Source organism: Pinus tabuliformis, chromosome 1_2 (genome assembly GCF_031772625.1).
Source record: "Pinus tabuliformis cultivar Carrire ecotype Pingquan chromosome 1_2, CPIR1, whole genome shotgun sequence".
NCBI classification, from domain to species: domain Eukaryota; kingdom Viridiplantae; phylum Streptophyta; class Pinopsida; order Pinales; family Pinaceae; genus Pinus; species Pinus tabuliformis.
Genome location: NC_142298.1, coordinates 497,576,277 through 497,599,924, shown reverse-complemented (window position 1 = coordinate 497,599,924; position 23,648 = coordinate 497,576,277). Strand labels below are relative to the sequence as shown.

The window sequence follows — 23,648 nt, the reverse complement described above, 5'->3', positions numbered from 1 at the left end:
ATGATGATAGGCACAGTAGAGATAGCCATGGAAACTGTTGAGACAGACAGTAGGGAAGGACATTTACTGGAGGATGTTAAGAAGGAGGAACCCTATGCAAAGGATTTAACCTTGGGAAAAGGAACACTAACAAAGGAGTGTTTTGAAGAGGATGGAAAATCTTTTGAAGATATCGAAAGTCTGGAGGAATACTCTAGGAGAAAAAAGTATGATGAAGAAGACCTCTTGAATGAGGGAAGTAGTGATTTGCTACAGCAGAAAGACCTTGAGATTACAAGGATGAAAGGAAGATAGTTTTTTAATACTGTAACACAGCATGTAAAGGATGAATCTGGAAGAAGAGAACATTGTGATGAAGTGCTTGTTAAGTGTGAAGAAGAGATTAACCTACTAGAGAAACTGATGAGAGAACCTGATGGTAGAATAGAAGCTGCAGTTATAGTTTCTGAAGAAGAAGATGTGTCTCAAGTAGGCATGGAGACAGGAAGATTCAATAATTTGTTTGCAGGTTCATTAAACAACATGACTGAGTATGAGTATGTGATCAAAGAGATTGAGCAAAGTTTGTTTCAAGATGGTAAAGAGGCGGTAGGAATCAAACAATTTCAAAGTGAAGATAACCAGCAGCAGGTTAAAGGAGGAGAAGTTCACTACTGTGAACCCAAGCAGGAAGACATCATTAGAATAGATGGTGTAGAAAAGAGACTAACTGACAGTCTCATGAATTTTGCTAAGAATTCGAATTAGCATACTGATGTGCTGATCGAGGAAGAAGAAACAGTGCAACAAACTAAATTGTTGCCAAAGGAAGATAAGGCACATCAGCCTTATGTTTTTTAATTTAACAAGTGTTTTGTGAATGTAGGTTTTGTTGTAAATGTTGGAGGAGATTTGGCACAAGTGAAGAACCAAATAAAAGTGAAAGAAGAGAATTCTATGGAAGAATTCAATCCATGGAATAGAAAATTTAATTTGCTAGAAAGAGTGTTGAACAGTCATGATTCAATCATGAAAGAGGGTAAGGATGATAAGGAGGCAGCAAGTAAACCAAAGGATGAAGCAAGTAAAAGAGAAGTCAGTAAAGCGAGCACAACAAAAGTTGAAGCAAGCAAAGCAAGAGTCAACATAGAAGACAACAACAATAACTTGAAACAAAAAGAAAGAGGAAGATGTAAGGAGCAGAATATGGACTAGCCCAAAGATATGTTGGACATAGAAATTGAAGAAATGTGGGAGCTGATGATGAAGCAGTCCAAATGGAGAAAAGTGATAGTAGCAGCAAGCAAGATCATTCAAAACTTGAACCTGATTGACAAAAAGAAGAAGACAGCAAAAGTCCAGCAGCAACAAAGGTAGAAGGCATTTGAACAGATACAAAACAAAGTATGGGATCTAGGAAGACCAAGACCAGAAGACACATGATCAGGAGATCATGAAAATTTTATACTTTGGGAGTCTAATGCAGGAGCATTCAGTCCAAGGAAAATCATTGTAAATAGTAGACATAGGGGGTCATGCATTTTAGGAAATAGTTAGGCTTTTAAGTGTGATTTAATTAGATAATGGGAGAATATGTAAATGCTCTCAAAATAAATAAATGAGAACATGAGTGGTAGAAGTCAAATCCAACTCTCTAGGAGCAAGAGAGAGCTGTTAGGAATTAATTAGAGTAGATATGGACCAATGAGCTAATAAGAAGACTTTTTTTTTTTAAAACAAAGAAAAAGCTAAAGTGGATAAGTCTGCCACATATATGTATGCATGTAGCAAACTTTAGGCTTTTGTTAAAGGATGGGATCAGGTCCTTCATAGTAATCCAATTCCAGTTTCTATATAAACATATGTAAGCCTATGGGTAGAAGGAAGAGGCGACTAATGTTGAGAATTAGACTTGTGCGAGATGAGGAGTCTTGAATGTAATCTGTGCTTTTACATTAATATATGCAGAGTTTTCCTAACTATGTCAGAATGTATGGAATGCGTGTTTTAAGTGTTGATTAATTATAGTTTGAACTCGTAGGCTCTGTAATGAATTGCAGGCAGAATTCTGAAGTACGCAGGGGCGTAATATGATTCAGAAGAATCAAAGGGATCATTGAATCCAATTGGAGCAGCAGAGCGATGTTCTAGAGAGACAGCAACCTGAGAGCTCGAAGACCTAAGATTAGAATCAGAGTGGCACAACAGAAGCAATGAAGGATCAGAACCTTCAGAAGAACCAAAGCACAAAAATAATTGGAGAAAACAGGAAGAAATTCCAAGTAAAAGGAATTGCGGAGAAGTGTAAGTGATGCATAGTAGCCGTTAGATCTCGTAGATCTACAACTGAGATCAAATCACAACGGCGGGAGTCCCTTGTAAGTTATCAGAATGTGCCTTGGAAGTTTGCATGGAGAAAATAGCGATTAATCGTGGACCATTGGATCATGGCCACATCAACGGTCAAAATTAAATTGCATATCGGTGATCAAAGGCACCAAGGGTCAGCGTTTATGAATGTTGTGATATCGCCGCTATAGATATATCAACGATCAGGGGCTTAGTGGCGATCGGGTGTCGGACTTTGGATATCGAAGAGCGATAAAGACACGGACCCGACAGAGGTTATAGTGGCGCATTTATAATCTTTGAGATCCGTTATATGCGTTTTAGAGTGGTTTCCCTATGTATTGGCGCAAAGTGTGGATTTAGTCTGCCAAGACTAAACATATATAATATATTATGATAGTCAGAGATTGGAGAATCGGAGGAAGGGTGTATATATGTGTATGAACTGTTGATATAGCCGATAGCGATTGTGATAGAGGTTTTAACCTTGGAATCTGTGCTAAAGCCGTAATAAAGCGGAAAATGTGTTTTGGGAGTATTTCCCTTTGTAACGGAATATAAAGTGGAAAAGCGCCGATAGTGTTTTGGGTTAATATATGTGTAACCAAAGCATATAGTAAGGTTATATATATATGTGAACTATGGTTCTGAAGGGTTTATTATAGTCCCGATAGAGGGATACAACGAGGTGATTGAAGTTCCTATGCAAAGGAACTTATAAGAGGGCCACTTGACCATTTATGGTTTGTAGATTTGACTCCGTTGAGTTAAATATCCTGGGATAGGTGTAGATGCATTATTGTGTAAAATGCATACTGTGGGTATGTGCGAGTGGTTTTACCCTGCACCACTTACACTGACGCTATCGACCCTTTAGGACTCTCATTTGACTGAAGGCAAATGGAGTTTAATATAATTTTTAGAACCTCCATAGCTTGCCCTCATGTAAGTGGGGTTGTTGCGTCGCTCAAAGGAACTCATCTCAACTGGAGCCTTGCAACCTTAAAATCGTTGTTAATGACAACCACTCACATTCATGACAACAAGATCCAGCCATTGGTCGATGAAGCCACGTGAAACACTACCAAAACTGTGGATTTCGGTCTGTTCACGTGGATCCACAGAAGGCCATGGATCCAGGGTTGGTTTACGATTTGGGCGTAAATGACTATGTCAAATATCTCCGCAGCCTCAATTACATTGAGAAATCCATCAAGACTATAACTTGTAGAACTGTAGGCTACTCTACCCAAGGAAAACATCCTATGAATCTCAATTATCCTTCATTTTCCATTATTTTCAATCAAACCCGGGTCTCTAACTTGTCAACATTTGTCATCAGAATGGTCGCCAACGTATGGCCTCACCCGTTAACTTATAGGGCCACAATGATTGCTCCAAGAGGGATCTTTGTGATAGGGAGGCTAAGGAATTTGGAAGTTTACAAAGAAAAATGAGAAGTTGAGCTACATGATAAGCATCACCGCCAAACTTGTGAAACTTCTCCCAAGAAATTCAAAAACAGTATTTGGGCAATTGCTTGGAGTGATAAGAAACATGATGAAAAGGCAGAGGAGGAAAAGCACAAAATTAACACACACAAACAATATGAGTTGTTTCTCTTCTATTCATCATACAAACTTGACTTTACTTGATTACAGTGAACCCGATGAGGAGTATTTACATTTTTGAACTAGCGACTCACCCAAAATAACTTCAACATGCAAACACACACTATATTTGACTTTTCCAAATATAAGACTGAACTTGAACTAACTCACACTTGACTCAGTTAACTCACACTCTAAATTTAGACCACTTTTCATGCAGGAGTAATTACAATTTCCAACACCCCCCCTTAAGTACGATCGTATGAATCAACATAACTCAACTGCGCATGCTAGGCTTACAATAGAAATTGACTCAATCATCACTCAAACATGCCTACTGGTCTATGTCTCAACTAGGTTTACAATGACTCAAAACTTTTACAATTTTGGATTTTATTTTTCATTTATTCCAAATTTTATATCCTCAGAATTGCTTCATTGTCTGTTGCCCATTCTCGTTGTAGGCTCCATATTTATTTAAGTTTGTTGTTGCTGCAATTTTCTTTAACTTCTCTTGTATTTGTTCTGAAAAAATAGGATTCTATCTTCTACAACTTCCTCTTTAAAGATTTGTTCAAACATGGATTGTTTCCACAAATGTTCATCTTCAAATTGAGATCTTTGCTCTCCTTCTTGCGCTTCGTATTCCTGATCTTCTTTTTGTCATTTTTCTTGATAGCGAAGTCTTATCTCTTCTTGACTCCATTGCTGAAAAATTGTTTCAATTCTTTCATCTTTGTCTTCGGAAGCATCCATCTTTTCTCTTCAATTTCATCTTCAGGTACTGCTGTTTTTTTCTTGTACTCTACACATTCAAGCTCATCATTAGGCTTACATGTAAAATCATAATCATGCTCCTTTTTCCCATTCAACATTTCATTTAATTCTTTTATTCTAGCTGCTACTTTAAGACTATCATCAATTTGTCCAATTGGCTTCTCAATCCATTCTTCAATTAACTTCAAATTTGCATCAAACTTATTAATAACCTTGTTTTCAATTTCAACTCTCATGCTATTTTTAACACCCGCATATTAAAAAACAATGTTAAAAGCATCTTTGTTATGCTCTTCAGTGAAAGTTTCCTTCTCTACCTTTTTTTTCTCTATTTTCTTTTCCATTACATGGAAGTTGTCTTCCACTATTATGTTGTTAGTGGATATTCTCATAAAAAACTCTTCAATCACTTTACCCTCTCCTTAATCATCAGTTGTTACTAGTTCACATACAAGCTAATGAGAAAATTCAACTGCTTCATATATTTTTGCGATAGTGGCAACTTCAACCTTCAATTCTTCATCAAACATTATGCTTACCATATTGCCACAATCAATCCATGTTTCAAAAAAGAAACCACACATATTATCAACATAAAATTCATCCACCCTATGGTGGGATATCCGAGCATGCATGTGCTCATTGGCAATTTCAACTTCACCAAATCCATAAGTTGCTGCTGGATTCACCAATGCACATATCACTTTGTAGTCATCATCCACATGTGTTTCGTCACATTGGGATTCATCATCATCTGCACCATCCATATTATAGTGGATTCCTTGAGCACGTATATGCTCTTTCTCTGCTTCACATACAAAGGCTTTAACTTCTTTCTCTGCAATCCTTGCTACATATTCTTCATCCATATGCATGCCTGCATATTGGGTTTAAATTTTATAGCCTTCATGACCATCATCCACTTTTGAGTGGGATTCTATAAACTCTGTTGTCTTCCCAAAGTCTTGCTCGTCTACTCTCAGATTTGCGGCTGACTCAATAGACTATGACAAATATTGCCGCTACATGCAACTCCCCCTTGCACCAAATTCTTCTTCCAAGAGCTTTCATGCTTCTTTAGAAGATGTAGCTTTTTCTACCTTTCACAAAACCGTTTCATCCATTTCTTGTTGAATGAAACTCAAAACCAGGGCATCTTTCGCCTCATCATGGGGGTTAACATTCCTCATCAAATCTTTGCAACATAGATAAGTTCTCATCTTAACAGACCAAATTTCATTTTTTTTACCAATAAGCATAAAAGGTGGTAATAGATCCACGCTACAACAATCAACATTGATCTTTTCTCTGTCTTCTATTAAACTTCTCAGTTCCTTGGCTGCGACCTGAACTTCTCTAAGCATGTCAATGATCTTCGCGTCTTCTTTTCTATTCCTTTTCCTAATCTATTTCAGTCACATTTTACGACCCATGACTATTGTCTTTCTTTTGTCTTATGAATACTTTCTCTATTGCATGAAGCTTCCTACCATATCACTCACAAAAAAAATATGATTTTCAAATTATACCTTTATTAAACACAATCTTCACCTAAAACACTTTCATACTTCCAAAACAAAATAAAATTTTGCAAATAGAAAAACTTTTGCAAAATCCTAAACTCCTTTTCCAACTAAACTTTTTTTTAATTCTCTTTTATAAAAAATATAAAGAAAAAATTCCAAAAAATTGAAAACCCTTTTTCAATTAAAGGAAAACACTTTTTCAAAGCTCCACTTTAATCAAAGATTTCGGATAGCCTTCTGAAACCTTACAATACTCGCATCATAGAACTTTCCAAATAGATTTGCCTTTCAAAGCAAGGTGTTGGGCTTCAACCTTAAAGAAACTTTTTAAGTAAAACTCTCGTGAGTTAAAAGGAACTCAAAGAAAACATGTCACTCTTAAACTTCACCTTATTCTTTAGTTTTCAAACAAAGGATTTTTTTTAACTTTTCTTGGAGGCCCGCCGCAACTTTCAAGGTCCCTATGGATTCTCAGACTTGGTGACAACGGCTCTCAGTGGACGCAGCGGCAGATTTTATTTTATTTTATTTTATTTATTTATTTATTTTTGGTTCGCAGGTTCAAAAAATTCATCATGGTATGCTGTGAAAGAGCAGGGGTTTCTCCCATTTTTTGTTTGTATGTGTTTTTTCTGTTTTCAATTTGTTATTCACAAATTGTATTCAATTTTCTGTAGGAGGATACAAGTAAAATAAATGTAAGTCTCATTACTAACTTTGACCTCTGGATTTTTGGAGTTTGGAATCGATTTGCAGTGGTCTTACCCGTGTTCAAATCTCTGGAAGCCTCACCCATACGCCCATGTTCAAATCTCTAGAGGCATCACCCATACGCCCATAGTGTAGGAGGATACACCTAAAATAAATGCAAGTCCCATCATTAACTTCGGCCTCTGGAGTTTTGGTGTTTGGAATCGAATTGCAATAGTCCCACCCATGTTCAAATCTCTAGAGGCGTCACCCATACTCCCTAATGTAAGAGGATACAAGCAAAATAAATGCAAGTCCCATCACTAACTCAAGCATCTGAAGTTGTGGTGTTTAGAGTTGATTTGCAGTAGTCCCACCTTTTTAGAATCAATTTACAGTGAAAGTTTTGGTGTTTAGAATCAATTTGCAGTGGTCCCACTTGTGCTTTGTGAAATAATAAAAAAGCATAAAATTTTTAAACTTGGATAGAAAGATTTATGATAATTCATCAAATAAAGCGCCAGCCAAAGAAAAAGCCCAATGTGCAAGCTAAGTGACCTCCAAAATGTTACCCAACCTAAAACAAGTTAGGTTGCGGATAAATTTGTCATGATGCAATGGCAAGCAAGTAGGCAATGCTCATCTTGGAGATTGTTGTTCATCATTACCTGTTGGTTCTTTTGGCACTGGAGGAACGCACAAATTTTCCAAGGTTCTAAGGAGCCCCTTCGTGCAATTCTTCAGCGTATTTTGGCATGCCATGATTCCCTTCATCAGAATGACTCTCTGCCAAAAATGCCTGCTATATGATGCTGGAGGTCTTTGCTCCTGCATGATGGTATCTCCTTACAGGTTTTCAGTATCAGTTTTTTTTATCTCTTTTCCAAGGCTGGGCCGACGGCTCCTATTTCCTTATGTGTTATTGCATGCAATCTTTTGATGGGGTTGTTTCTTCAAGTGATTGTATGATCTGTAACAATTTTGGTCAAGCAGGTTTTGTATATGTGATGTATATGTTTTTCTATTTTAGATTTGGATGATTCGGACTATCTGTATCTATTGTTAGCATAGGTTTCTGGGCATTTTATTTGCCCTCAAACCAAATCATGATATGTATTGAAGATCTTTATATTTTCTTAATATAAATCTATGATGGTTTTTTTCTCTGAAAAAAAAAAAAAAAGCCAATTAGAAATTGAAAAAGTTTCAATGAAACATTTAAATATTAAAAAATAAAAAATAAATTCATTATTATATTTAAAGATAAAATTTAAATAATGAAACAGTACAATGTTATAAAAAAAATATATCATTACATTTAAACGAGAAAAAACCAAAAATTCTACCCTTGCCTGCGAGGACCGATGGAACCCATTGTAAAACAACTTGAGTTGCGGATAAGTTTGTTAGGCAAACAAGCCGACGGTAGTTTAATCAGAAAACTTAGCCTTTTTGGGTGGATGTTTTGAGTGTTTAAATTTATAATTTAACTACTTAAAAGTTGTATAGATTTATTTTTGTATTTAGAAATATAATTTAAATAATTAAATTAGAATTTTATCAAAATTATGGATCAAACAAACGCAAAAATACTTAACTTTTAAATTATGCCCTTGCCTGCGAGGATAAATGAGGGCAGGTTGGTGGAGAAATTTAATAAGAAACTCTAAACCCTACTTTCCTTTTAAATTATGCCCTTGCCTGCGAGGATAAATGAGGGCAGGTTGGTGGAGAAATTTAATAAGAAACTCTAAACCCAATTAGAATGCAGTAGTTTAAATTATAGATGGTTTTTTTTCCAGTTAATTTGGTCTAAAAATGATTTATTTGGATTATTTTTTAATCGGTAGAAATAAAGTGTTTTAGAAAATTTTCAACCCGATAAAATTTATATGATAAATAATTAAAATTTACAATCTCACAATTGTATTATCATTCTTCTCATCAGAATTATCTTCACACTAAAAATAAAGTGTTTTAGAAAATTTTCAATATGATAAATAATTAAAATTTACAATCTCAAAATTGTATTATTATTCTTCCCATCAGAATTATCCTCACATTGTTGTAATCAGAATTATCCCCACATAGCATTAGTTGGTGGAGAAATTTAATAAGAAACTCCAAATCCAATTAGAATTAAGAACTAATGAGCCAAAAAAAAAAAATAACGCATTCAAATTAAAATTTTATAAAATTATAATTATAGTGTAAGGCGTTCCCCTCTTAGAAGAACTTCCCTGTTGTCTACCTGTCATCACTTTCCACATGTTAGACGATTGAAAGATGTTAAGTCGTTTGATCATCACGGATGAAAGTAATTGGAAGGAATAATGTCAAATCTTCATAAACTACCGAGCATAGGTTCTTTTCTTCGTGTTTAGAACTTTAGGGTTTTTTAATACGAGATTTATCATGTATGATCATGTCTTTCACCCGCAAACATCATCTCCAACCTCCCCGACGATTGCAATCTCATCCTCCAACCGATAAACAAGGTCTCCCTTCTTGACGAAGCTCTGCGATAAGGGAATACAGGGCTCAAAACGTTTCTCTCACTGACCATTCCCTTGGAGTTGTCATTGCTCTCAAAGTTCGCTAAATAGTTTCCTAGGAGCTACCATTGCCTGCCATTGCTCTCAAAATCGACTGAATAATGGTCGAGGAGGGTCTTGTCCAGGTATGCAATCTTAGTGGGTCCAAGTACTAACACTGCTTATTTGTCAGCAAACCGGGGAATTTGTTTGGGGTTTACTTGTTTCTGTCACACTTCTTTAGAAGAAGGCCAATGTCACTTGTTGAATAGGCCTACAGTCAATGCCCTGCCCACAAGCATAGTCCAAATTTTCTTTCAAATATTTTTCATCAACACTGGGCTTGGCAATGCTCCAAACTTTCCCTGTAGGAGGAGCTACAACAGGATGACCAAGAGTGTGTGGAGAAGCAAGAGATGGACCTACAGTCTGCCTCATTTATAGTTTCAATTAGAAATAACAGCTATAGACTAAATGTAATTAAAACTGTGTCATATTGCCTAGCCTTCATAACAAACCACAATTAGGACCAACATAGTAAGGCATTTCTGTACAAACTCTAAGAAGGGTTGAACTCTCAATCAAGACCAAGAAAAAAAATAGAAATTCCCTTACCTGAGATCGTAGCAAGCCCACATCATATGTCATTTTCATATCTGTTTTGAAGAGCCCAAAATTGCGCTCTAGCAAATGGGGGTGTAGATGTAGAAAGTATGGCCATAGAGTGAGGTGTAGACACCCTAATTTGTTGATCAAGTGAAACCTTAACAAGGGCAGTGTGTAATTTCTTCAATGCAGGAAGGAGATGAGAATTCAGAACCCTATCTCCACTTAACAGAACCTCGTTCCCCACTGAAATCCTCGTTCCCCATGATCTATACATATATATAATCTTGATCTTATTGACTATGGTTACTTATATGCATGTCCATGTGGTGGCTCCCAACATTACTGCCATTTTCCAAATGCATTTCACAGTTCCAATGGCAGGGGCGATTCTCGACAACATGAACATGCATTTATATGCTCGAATTATGTCTTTTCATTTCAATCACTGTTGCCGCAAGATTGTGTCTGTGGAATAAAATGCTAAAATGTTGCCACACAAGGCGCAAAAGTGGGAAAATATGGATACGATAAGCAGGCTCTGAGCATAGGACACACCTTTTTATCAAAGTGATTGGATTGAGCTGATATAGATTCACCTTGATGTAGGAAAAAATTGCAATTGTCTTTTTCCCATAAGATGCCTCTTTGCAAACATCATCCAATATGTAGACACAAATATCTCTTGGGAAAAGATCATTCAAGATATGGATCATTTATGGTTCCACTATTTATTATAGTACTTCGTGTTTCTTTTTCTTCCATTTAAAATAGGGTAACAAAGTGTGTATACTTTCCCTGTATCCATGCTTGTGCAACAACACAAATAATGTAGTCTTTCTCCATAATGTTTTATTTGCAGAAATGGTTATTGTGATTACCTTGTCAAGATCATCATTTTATTTAATCATAATGTATTATAAAAATCATCTAATTATGTTGACTAATTGTTTCGGTTATTGTGATTATTGTGTTATGTTTATTTTATTTTGGATATCGCAGCAATCCCACATCATAAGCCATTGTCATATCAGTTTTAAAGAGCCCAAAATTGTGCTCCAGCAGATGGGGGTGTAGATGTAGAAAGTATGGCCATAGAGTGAGGTGTAGACACCTTAATTTGTTGATTAAGTGAAACCTCAACAAGGGCAGTGTGTAAGTTCTATAATGCAGGAAGGCGCTGAGAAATCATAACCTTATCTCCACTGAACAGAACCTCGTTCCCCACTGGGATCCCAATAATATCAGTGGTAGGAACAAAAGGAAGAATGTTTTTCTTAATTCAATTATGTGCTACAACCACTTAGTTCAGAGATGGGATTTGGTCATTACTAATACCTGCAAGTAACCCAATTCTTGTGTTAGAAAAGGCTTGAAGAAATGCAAGATCTACTCCATATATTCTCAACTTTGAAATAATTGTACTCTGAAATTGTGCTCCAACTGATCCAGGTGGACATTGGTGGCCACCTGCCAAGTCCACCTGGATCGCCACCATTGTTTCTCTCAGCGTTTTCAGTTTCCTTAATTGTAGCACAACTTACTATTTTTAGCAGTTTTTCGGGCCCTGAACTTCTGGAGCCGTTTTGAGGCCCTAAACGACGTTTTTTGGGAAATCTGGGGCAACATGGGTCCATGGACTGATGTTACCCTTCCCAAAGTGGTAGTGCTCGGATAGACCTTTCTAACGAGCTATTGTACGCGTCAAACGGAGATCGTATGCCAAAGTTACAACCCTGGGAAGTTGATGTACCAATTTACCCAAACGGGGCCCACAGTTTGGCGTTTCATCTCCTAGGGTTAGGTTTTGGAATGTTAAGGGTTTTCCATTGTTTCTCAACAATAAATAGGCATTCGAGCCTCATTGTAACACAGTTCAGAGGCATGTAGCCACCACATCTCTTCTCAGAGATAAGCTACCATCGCCCTAGCTGGTTTATTTCCATTTCTGGTTGTAAGCATATTTCAGTATTTTCCATTAATGAAATGAAGTATTATTTCCGCTGCATCTTTGCGTATATGGTTATCTCTCTAATTTGTTGCGTTCCTGTTTAAATCCGGATCAGTGGTATCAGAGCGGTCTGCTTTTTCTCTGTTTTTCTTTGCATGTCCCCAACAAGGTCGGGATATAAGGAGTTAGGGCTTGAACTGGTTGAACCTTTGCAAGACCAGCCTCGCAAATCCCGACGGCCTCCCATGGCGGATGAGAAGAAAGACGAGGGGTTAGGAGATCCCTTCAAAATCTTGCTCGAAGAAGCCCTCGAGCAACAACGGAACGCGATGATGGACAACTTTGCCCAGATCCTTCAGCGGCTACCCAGAAGCGACGCATCGGCTTCCAGCAGCTACTCTAGAAACACCACACCCTTTAAGGTACAAGTTAATTTTGAAATCCCCATATTCGAGGGTCAGATAGACGCAGATGTCGTAGATAAATGGTTAAATCTGTTAGAGGGTTATTTTTCTGTTCATGAATTTTCGAGTCGGGAAAAGATTGTTTTCGCTCTTCTCAAAGCATCCCCCCACGTCAAGGACTGGTGGGAAACCTACTGCGAGCAGAAGGATGAAAGCACTGGCTCACTATTTTTAGCCGCACCCACCTGGAATTCATTCCGGGATGCCATCAAGGAGCAGTGCTACCCTGTTGGAAGCTATGAGGATGAATACATAAAGTGGACCACGCTGCGGCAGGGAAGGGACCAAGACGTGCCGGAGTTCACCAATCTTTTCCATACCCTTCGCACAAAGTTGGGTATCAAGGATTCAGAGCAACATTTGATACTCAAATATCGTGGCTGCCTGCACAAGTACATCCAGGAAGAAATACAATTCCTGAACATCTCCTCGCTCGGCACAGCATACCGATATGCGTTCAAGGTCGAGCAGAAGTTTAAACAAAAGAAGCGAGACTTTGGATCTGCGAATCCAAAGCAGGGGAAAGGTGCCCCTAAACCACAGAACAAAGGACAAAGCCAAGGCGGGACAGCCCAAGACAACCCGCCGAAGCTGCAAGCAAAGAACAGCGCCACGAAGCCGAAAAAGGACACTGGAAAATGGTGTGAGTTCCATAAGAGCTCCACTCACAACACAAGTGAGTGTCGCGCCAAGCAGTCACTGGTGGCTGAGCTAAAGGTTTCAGAATCAGATGCATGTTCCGACTCTGAGTCAGAACCCGATAAGGGGAATGAAAAAGGGAAGCAGATCATTGATGCGGATCCAAACGCCACTGTTGCTACCGCCAAGATCCAGAAAAATGAACCCGAAGATCCAGAGGAGGAGGAGCGTCTCTTCCACTCCCAGATGTGGGTAAGGGCTCCCCGATATAGTTCATTGTTGACAGCGGGAGTCAAAAGAACCTTATTTCGGTAGAGGTCGTGAAGTGGTTGGGCTTACCGACCACAACACATCCACAACCATACACCATTGGGTGGCTTCACCAAGGACGAGATCTTTGCGTGAGCCAGCAGTGTCGCCTTCCATACAACAGCAAGCCCTTCACAATGACGTATTGTGTGACATTGCTCCCCTTGAAGTTTGTGATGTATTATTAGGACAACCATACTTGTGGAAACGACATGCTATGTATGAATCAAGGCCCTGTGCTATTATTATTACATTGGGAAATAAGTTGTACAGGATACCAGAGGTAGCACCACCTACCGCCATCTCTTTGATTACTGCAAAACAATGCAGTAAGATCATTTCCAAAACCAGGAAATTTGTTTTCCTGATAATACGCCCTCAAGGAAAGAAGAAGACGGTGGTTGCGGCCTCCAGACGGGGTCCCTCTCCACGACAACTACAGATGGACAAGGTTGTGGAGGAGTACAAGGACATCTTCACCTCCCCTGCAGGGGTTCCTCTGCACTGTCAAGTCAAGCACTCCATCGATCTGACCCCAGGTGGGCCGCTACCCAATGGACCAATTTATCGGCGCTCTGTTCTGGAGAACAATGAAATCAAGAGGCAGATTTAGGAGCTCCTGCAGAAAGGTCACATCCGTCTGAGTTCATCGCCTTTGGGAGCCCGATCGTGTTGGTACAGAAGAAGGATGGGACGTGGAGACTCTGTATTGACTATCGGGCACTGAACAAGATCACTGTCCGTAATAGGTACCCGATCCCGCGGATTGATGACCTCCTGGACCAACTAAAGGGGGCGAAATATTTCAGCAAGATCGATCTGAAGTCAGGATATCACCAGGTACCAATCGAACCCTCTGATGTGTGGAAGACTGCCTTCAAATCCAAGGAGGGCTTTTTCGAATGGTTGGTTATGCCTTTCGGATTGACGAATGCTCCTGCAACCTTCATGAGGCTAATGGATGACATCTTGCGGCCATTCACCAACTCCTTTGTTGTAGTATACTTGGATGACATTCTGATCTTCAGCCAGAGTTGGGAAGAGCACCTCCACCACATCCGACAAGTTCTCCAAACACTGCGGCAACACAAGCTATGTGCCAATTTGGAGAAATGCACTTTTGGCATGACCCAGGTTCAGTATCTGGGATACATCATTGATGAACAGGGGGTGCATGTCGATCCAGCCAAGATCCAAGTCATTCGGGATTGGCCATCTCCAACCACTCTAACAGAGCTCCGCAACTTTCTAGGTCTTGCCAACTTCTACCGCAGGTTCGTGTTGGGGTTTTCTCATATTACTTGGTCCTTGAGTCAAGTCACCAAGGGAGGGGCAAAAGCAAAATTCTTTTGGTCTGAATCTCAACAGAAGGCATTCATGGAGTTGAAGGATCGCCTCTACACAACACCAGTGCTCGCGTTACCAGATTTACAACAACCATTTGAGGTCGAGACAGATGCCTATGACTATGCTATTGGGGCAGTACTTACTCAACATGGACATCCAGTGGCATATCACAGTGAAACACTTTCAGACATAGTTCGGAAGTACCCCACTTATGATAAAGAGATGGATTCCATTGTACAGGCCTGCCGACAATGTAAGCATTACATTTTGGGGAAGGAAACGGTCATCCACACAAACCACCGACCCCTGCAGTTCATACAGACCCAAGGGAAATTGTAGAATGATCGCCATCAGAAGTGGTCTACATACCTGCAACAGTTCCACTTGAATATCAAGTATAAGAAGGGCAGCACCAATAATGTTGCAGATTGCCTCAGTCAACCACCGATCATGGCGTTAACCACCGTGCTCAACTCTTGTGGGCACGAGACTTCTGATTGGCCACTTCTCTACAAAAGCGACCCAGAATTCGGCCACACATACCAGACACTCTTGGAGGGTCGGCATGTGCCAGATTTTCATCTCCAGGATGCCCTGTTATGCCACCTGGGTCACCTTTGTGTTCCTTCAAGCGAGCGTGCCAAGATGATTTGGGAAGCACACTATAACCGGGCTGCTGGGCATTTCAGGGTTGAGAAAACAGTGGCAGTACTGCAAAATTATTTCTATTGGCCGAATCTTCGACAGGATGTTGGGAAGTACATCAGATCATGTACTGCCTGTGCCATTGCCAAACCGACCATTAAGAAGCACGACCTCTATACCCCGTTGCCTACCCCTAGTCGACCTTGGGAATCCATCTCCATGGATTACATGTCAGGCCTTCCTTCCACTAAGCATGGAAATGACTGTGTTTTTGTGGTCGTCGACAGGTTCTCGAAGATGGCCATTATGGCGGCCTGGAAGAAGAATATTACAGCAGAAGCCACTGCTAAACTCTTCTTTGAACGAGTGTGGGTGCACTTTGGGATCCCACAATCTATCATCTCAGATCGCGACAGTCAGTTTCTCAGCACATTTTGGTCCAGTCTCTGGTCAATGTTGGACACCAAACTCACGAAGTCCACAGCCTTCCATCCTCAAACTGATGGCCAGACAGAGGTTGTCAATAGGATGATTGTGCACATTCTGTGCATGTATAACTCAAAGCATCCACGCACATGGGACGAGAGCCTCCCCTATGTTCAACACAGTTACAAACGAGCTCTTCACAACTCCACTGGCCATAGCCTTTTTCAGGTGGGTTTGGGATTCCAGCCACTATGCCCCATAGATGTGGCCATGCCACTTGCAGCTACTCACATAAATTCAGCTCATGTCCAGTCTGAAACAGATAAGGCCACCAGCTTCATTGAGCGCATCCAACATATTCACCACCAGGTCCATGACATTCTTGAGAAATCAAATGCCAAGTACAAGCAGCGACATGATCAACATCGGGTGCCACACAAGTTTCAGGTGGGCGACAAAGTCTGGTTGCATTTGCAAAAGGAACGCCTTACTAGAGCCTATCAGAAATTGAGACCACTCCGATATGGTCCTTACACCATTACTAAGGCTATGGGAGACAATGCATTTGAGCTCAGTATTCCCCCATTCCTTGGCCTGCACCCAGTGTTCAATGTGGACCGCCTTCGGCCATACTTTCCACCATTGCTAGACACATTCGACATTGCAGAACAGCTCAAACCCACAGAATTAAATCCAGATTGCATGGAACAAGCTGCAACTGATCAAATCATGGACACACAGATCAAGAACACTCGCCAACAGAATATCCAACTGTATCGAGTTGTCAAAGCAGGCCAACTCCTTCAGCAGGGCAAGTGGCTCACCAGGGAACAAGTTCAGCAAAAGTTTCCTCATCTCATGGAGGAACTCAACGCAATGGGGACCATTGCTTCCTAAGGGGGGAGGAATGATCCAGGTGGATATTGGTGGCCACTTGCCAAGTCCACTTGGACCCCCACCATTGTTTCTCTCAGCATTTTCAGTTTCCTTAACTGTAGCACAACTTACTATTTTTAGCAGTTTTTCAGGTCCTGAACTTCTGGAGCCGCTTTGAGGCCCTAAACGACATTTTTTTGGGAAATCTGGGGGCAACATGGGTCCATGGACCGATTTTACCCTTCCCAAAGTGGTAGTGCTCGGATAGATCTTTCTAACGAGCTATTGTACACGTCAAACGGAGATCGTATGCCAAAGTTACGACCCCGGGAAGTTGATGTACCAATTTACCCAAACGGGGCCCACAGTTTGGCGTTTCATCTCCTAGGGTTAGGTTTTGGAATGTTAAGGGTTTTCCATTGTTTCTCAGCAATAAATAGGCCTTCGAGCCTCATTATAACACAATTCAGAGGCATGTAGCCACCACATCTCTTCTCAGAGATAAGCTACCATCGCCCTAGCTGGTTTATTTCCATTTCTGGTTGTAAGCATATTTCAGTATTTTCCATTAATGAAATGAAGTGTTATTTCCGCTGCATCTTTGTGTATATGGTTATCTCTGTAATTTGTTGCGTTCCTGTTTAAATCCGAATCACCAACAGATGGGGGTGAAGATGTAGAAAGTATGGCCATAGAGTGAGGTGTAGACACCTTAATTTGTTGATCAAGTGAAACCTCAACAAGTGCAATGTGAAAGTTCTGCAATGCAGGAAGGCACTGAGAAATTAGAACCCTATCTCCACTGAACATAACCTCATTCCCCACTGAGATCCCAATGATATCAGTGGCAGGAACAAAAGGAACAATGTTGTTCTTAACTCAATTTTGTGCTACAACTAGCTGGTTCAGAGATGGGATTTGGTCATTACTAATACCTACAAGTAACCTGATTCTTGTGTTAGCAAAGGCTTGAAGAATTGCAGGATCTACTCCATATATTCTCAGCTTTGAAATAGTTGTATTGCACTGGAAGAAGTGCATAGGGTGGGTGTTCTATCAACTCCTTGAATATTGGGGTCATTATACTATATCAGGGTGTGAATTCTATCAACTCTATATATGTTTGTCATTGTGAATTATATGTTCTGTTATATATACATACAAGAAGCTCGAGCATAATTCCACTACAAAAAGTGCGAGGGTGGGTAATGTAACAACTCTTTGTATATGTGTCTTTCATTGTGAATTATGTGCTTTGCTACATACATAGAAACAATAATTTATCATCTTGGTATATTGATGCCAATGTAATACATCAAGGTGATAATTCTATCAACTCTTCGTAAATGTTAACAAAAACCCATTTAAATCACCATATGAATATGAAATATTGAGACATGGGATATGCAACCTCTAGGTGTATATGGTACTAAATTCAGATGGGTTTAGTACTATAGTAGTGTTGAATAGGAGGTTTTCTGTCATTGTGAGCTTAATGGTTACGAACATTAATGGTTAAGAATATGTTCTTCTTTGTAAAAGGTCACAGGTTCAAAACCAAAGGAGGGTAAAGAGTATTTACTCCTCTATGGACTTTAGCAATAACTTAATTAAAGGATGATTTTGTATACGGATGAAGCTCTAGAAAATTTGTTTCAGAATATGGCTAAATGTACTAGACAATGTACCATTTTTCCCCTATATTTTGTAATGATTGTGCATTGGACAAGCAATTCATGGAGCTCTTTATGATACAAATATCTCTTCTTAATACTTGAAATTTATATTAAAAGTTATTATTCATTTTCTCTTGATCCACATCCATATAAATATATTTAATAAATTAAAATATTCACAATACTTTTTCTTTCTGGCAAGCTCAAACAACTTGCACCTTCCAAGGAAATACAGTCTGCCATGGAGGCTCATGGCTCAAAAGATCTACTCCGAACGAGTATGGTATGCCAACTCCTTCATTTCTCCATTCCATTATACTTCTCTTCGATGGTTTTTTTTATAAGGATGTCTCAGTTTTGTTTATGACTGAGTTTTGAAGTTGTGGATGAGATTGGAATGAACAGGCACACTTTGGACAGCAGTGGCTCATATCATCACAAGCCTCATAGGGGCAGGAGTGTTATCCTTGGCATGGAGTGTTGCCCAATTGGGATGGATTGCAGGGCTTGTGGCCATGGTTTTTTTTCACTCTTGTGACATTTTATTCCACTTTCTTGATCTCTGATTGTTACAGGTTCCTAGATCTAGTCTCTGGGCCCAACAGAAACTATTGTTACAGAGATGCAGTACGAGTGAATTTAGGTGTTGTATCTATCCATTTTTATACTGTTTCAAGTTTTTATTGCATATATTTTTTACTTTCATGATGACTTTCAACAAATATCAATATAAATCATTTTAACATTAGATTTATTATCTATACATCCCCCCAAAAAAATAAACAAACACATAACATATCCATGGAATTAAGATGATTGTGTCTACCTCAAATTTAAATATACTAATCAACTTTACATGCAATAATTACATGTCTTGCTTTTAAGGTGCAAGAAGAGCATGGTTATGTGGACTTGTTCAATATGCCTCCTTCTATGGAATCTGTGTTGCTTACACCATCACTACTTCAATCAATGTCAGGTCAATTTCCATCACAAGAGATTTGAGACTGTAATAATGTCTAAATTAAACAAAGCACTGACTCTATTTTTTCTTTCACTACTCAATCCCTGTTGTGCCTAAAATTTCCTATACTGTGATTTTGTACACTATTTTTGAGGGCTTATGCTACTTTTTAAAATTGGACCTTCTCATCACTTGTCTTGGAAGGTTTTAGAGCTATTGGTGCTTATAGCTCTTACTGATAAAAATTTATGAAAAATACAGAGAAATTAGATGATCAAATTGTTATCACAAATATGGACATGACATTTCGTGCCAGTTTCAAAATCTCACTTATATGATCCTCTTTGGAGTTACACAAGTTGTCCTATGCGAGATACCAAACTTTCATAAGCTATGTGGCCTTTCATAATTGTAGCAACAATGTCCTTTATCCACACAACAGTAGGATTTGGCCTTGGCATGGATAAAGTTATTGGTATTGTTTTATCCTACTCTCATTTATTCTATTTAGGGCTTCAACCATTGCCCGAGTTGGTCTCTTACTACTATGTATGGTCAAGCTATGGAATTTCAATATCTAATTCAATTCATCATAGTCTTTATTTCAATTATTGAAACTCACCAGGTTCAAACCTCTAGGAAATGGCAGAGAATGGAGAGATTAAAGGCAATTTGGTTGGAATAAGCACTAGCATCTCTCTTACTTAGGCCCAAAAAATTTGGAGGATGCTTCAAGGTCTTGGTGACATTGCATTTGCATTTCCATATACTTCCGTTGTCCTTGAAATGCAGGTATATCTCAATTTAGGTATAGCTCAATATTTTTGTTCATTTCTATATTTGAATGTCGTGGAAAACTAGAAACTACAAGGATAATTATGAGGCTTCCTCTAATTTACAACTATGCAGGATACTCTCAGTCAACACCCCCAGAGAATCTAACTATCAAAAAAGAAAATGTGTTGTCACTAAGCATAACAACTACCTTCTATATGCTATGTGATTTTCTAGGTTATGCAGTTTTTGGGGAAAATGCACCTCAAAACCTATTGACAGGATTTGGATTCTACGACCCTTATTGGATTATTTACTTTTCTAATGCATGCATTGTGGTTCACCTGGTGGTAGCATACCAAGTAAGAAAGAATTTTCTCATCCTTTCTTTTAGTTCTGCTGGATTGAAACTCTAATGTCTCTATTACCCATAGAAACTTCATTGTAAATCATTTCATGTCACTGTTGTAGGTATATTGTCAGCCAATGTTTTCTTGGGTTGAAGCATGGTTTTCTCATACTTGGTGTGACAATAAATTCTTCAAGTATTGGGATGGATTGCAGGGCCTATGGCCATAGTTGTTTTCTCTCTTGGGATGTTGTATTCCACTTTCTTGATCTTCGATTATTATAGGTTCCTAGATCCAGTCTCTGGGCCCAACAAAAATTGTTGTTACAGAGATGTAGTACGAGTGAATTTAGGTGCTATATCTATCCATTTTTAGATTGTTTCAGGTTTTTCTTGCATATATTTTCTACTTTCATGATGACTTTCAACAAATATCAATATAAATCATTTTAACATTAGATTTATTATCTAAACATCCCAAAAAAAAAATAAACACACACATGACATATCCATGGAATTAAGATGATTGTATCTACCTCAACTTTAAATACACCTGTCAACTTTACATGCAATAATTACCTATCTTTCTTTTTAGGTGCAAGAAGAGCATGGTTATGTGGACTTTTTCAATATGCATCCTTCTATGGAATCTCTATTTCTGACACCATCACTACTTCAATCAATGTTAGGTCAGTTTACATCATAAGATATTTGATTGTAATAATGTTTGAATTAAACAAAGCATTGACTCTATTTTTGCTTTCATTTCTCAATCCCTGTTGTGCATAAAATTGCCTATACTGTGATTATGTACACTCTTTTTTAGGGCTTATGCTACTTTTTAAAATTGGACCTTCTCATCACTTGTCTTGGAAGGTTTTAGAGCTATTGGTGCTTATAACTCTTATTGATAAAAAATTATGAACAATACAGAGCAATTAGGTGATCAAATTGTTATCACAAATATGGAGCAATTAGGTGATCAAATTGTTATCACAAATATGGAGCAATTAGGTGATCAAATTGTTATCACAAATATGGACATGATGCTTCATGCCATTTTCCAGATCTCACTTATATGATCCTCTTTGGAGTTATACAAGTTATCCTATGTCAGATACCAAACTTTCATAAACTATGGGGCCTTTCAATAATTGCAGCAATAATGTCCTTTACCTACGCAACAGTAGGATTGGGCTTTGGCATGGCTAAAGTTATTGTTATTGTTTTATCCTACTCTCATTTATTCTATTCAGGGCTTCAATCATTGCCTTGGTTGGTCTCTTACTGCTATGTATGGCCAGACTATGGAATTTCAATATCTAATCCGATTCACCATAGTCCTGATTTCAATTATTGAAACTCATGGGTTCAAACCTCTAGGAAATGGAAGAGAATGGAGAGATTAAAGGAAATTTGGTTGGAATCAACACTAGCACCTCTCTTACTCAGGCCCAAAAAGTTTGGAGGATGCTTCAAGGTCTTGGTGACATTGCATTTGCATTTCCATATACTTCCATTGTCCTTGAAATTCAGGTATAACTCAATCTTTTTGTTCATTTCTATATTTGAATCCTTTGGACAACAAGAAACTACAAGGATAATTATGAGGCTTCCTCTAATTTACAACTATGCAGGATACTCTCAAGTCAACACCCCCAGAGAACCTAACTATGAAAAAAGAAAATTTGTTGTCACTAAGAATAACAACTACCTTCTATATGCTATGTGCTTTTTTGGGTTATGCAGCTTTTGGGGAAAATGCACCTGGAAACCTATTGACAGGATTTGGATTCTACGAGCCTTACTGGCTTATTGACTTTTCCAATGCATGCATTGTGGTTCACCTGGTGGGAGCATACCAAGTAAGAAATAATTTTCTCATCCTTTCTTTTAGTTCTGCTGGATTGAAACTCTAATGTCTCTTTTACCCATAGAAACTTCATTGTAAATCATTTCATGCCACTGTTGTAGGTATATTGTCAGCCAATATTTGCTTGTGTTGAAGCATGGTTTTCTCATACTTGGCCTGACAATAAATTCTTCAAGGAGGGAATTCCCATACGCATTCCCTTCTGTGGGTGGTGCAGAGTCAATCTCTTCAGACTGTGCTGGAGAACTGCATTTGTGATGTCAACCACTGGCATTGCCATCATATTTCCATTATTCAATGATGTGCTGGGAATTTTGGGTGCTCTAAATTTCTGGCCATTGGTAGTCTACTTTCCAGTCGAGATGTACATTGCACAGAATAGAGTCCCAAGATGGACAGTCAAGTGGACCATTTTCCAAATATTCAGCTTCATATCTTTTTTTTTGCTTTAATTTAGACTACTGTGATCCATAATATTTATGACAACATCTTCTTATAACAGTGATAACCGTTGTTGGCTCCTTAGAAGGCCTTGTGAAAGACAAGGAGACATAGAGAGGCCTTTCTATATGGTATTTAAAAATTCACAGATGCTATAATGCTCTGTTCCTGTTGCTCGCAAGGTATAAAAAGTTTGAAGTGAAAAAAACATACCACAATAAGAGGCAATCTTAGCTGTCATCTAAGTGTTCAGAGTGAGCTGCATCATCCAACACAAATACTTTTTAATAAATTCATAGTTATAATCATGGATACATCACTAGAGTTGAATTATTTATCTACACTTTCATAAAAGAATGTATCTTACTCACTATAAATTTCAATACAACCCCCATTTGACCAACTCTAATTTTAACTAGTCCTCCTTAATTATCCATATCCAAACATTCTTCCTAGATTCCAGGAAAAAAGAGTTTACATAATGGATATTGTTTTGCCTCTAAAAATCTTGTCGCCATAATCTCATGTTTGCCTCTATGGATTCCCTCACCTAGATCTAAATCACCCTGAGAGTAATAAAGATATATGGATTTATATATACATACGAATATGAGGTAGATTCTCTAGTGATTTCTAGCATACTAAATTTTGCTTTTATGTATGCATGTATAGTAATGATCCACAATAATGGAAATTTATGCTTCAATTTTTTTTATCCATGGAACAAGGCATTGCTTGGCAACGTATCGCTTAGTGAGAAAGGGTCTCAACTCGAAAGTCGTAGGGTTTTTGGGTTTAAAAATCTTCATCGCTTCTTATTGACCCACTAGCAAGGGAAGCATC

At 38.6% G+C, this 23,648-nt stretch overlaps 1 pseudogene; it reads left to right on the top strand.

Moving 5' to 3' along the window:
* The first annotated feature begins 402 nt into the window (after window positions 1–402).
* On the top strand, window positions 403–22,919 carry LOC149206507 (amino acid permease 3-like; annotated as a pseudogene).
* The last annotated feature ends 729 nt before the right edge of the window (window positions 22,920–23,648 follow it).